The sequence below is a fragment of the Brassica napus genome, unplaced genomic scaffold (assembly GCF_020379485.1).
Source record: "Brassica napus cultivar Da-Ae unplaced genomic scaffold, Da-Ae ScsIHWf_728;HRSCAF=1055, whole genome shotgun sequence".
Classification (NCBI taxonomy): Eukaryota; Viridiplantae; Streptophyta; class Magnoliopsida; order Brassicales; family Brassicaceae; genus Brassica; species Brassica napus.
Window position 1 is genome coordinate 10,001 of NW_026016780.1, and position 329 is coordinate 10,329.

Sequence of the window (329 nt, forward strand, 5' to 3'; positions counted from 1 at the left end):
AAGTTGGTATCAGAGCATGCTTGATTCTAGGATAGTTGGGTTAGGCAGTCCACACACACACACGCAGCCAGCTGATTAGGTCTCACGGTGAGGTTTGATTGCTTAGTCTAGGGATTGTTTTGTTTTGTTTATGTTAGTGTGTTCGTACTAACATTGTCTGAATCCTTAGGCTGGAAAAAGCAGATCGGGAAAGTCCCGAAAGAGTAAGAAAACAGCCGGTCAGTCTAGTCAAGCGGCCATGGACGGGACCAATCTATCCGGATTGCAAACCGATCCGGCCGCAGCTGACACTAGAGACGTGTTGCCAACTGATCAGGCTAATCTTACGG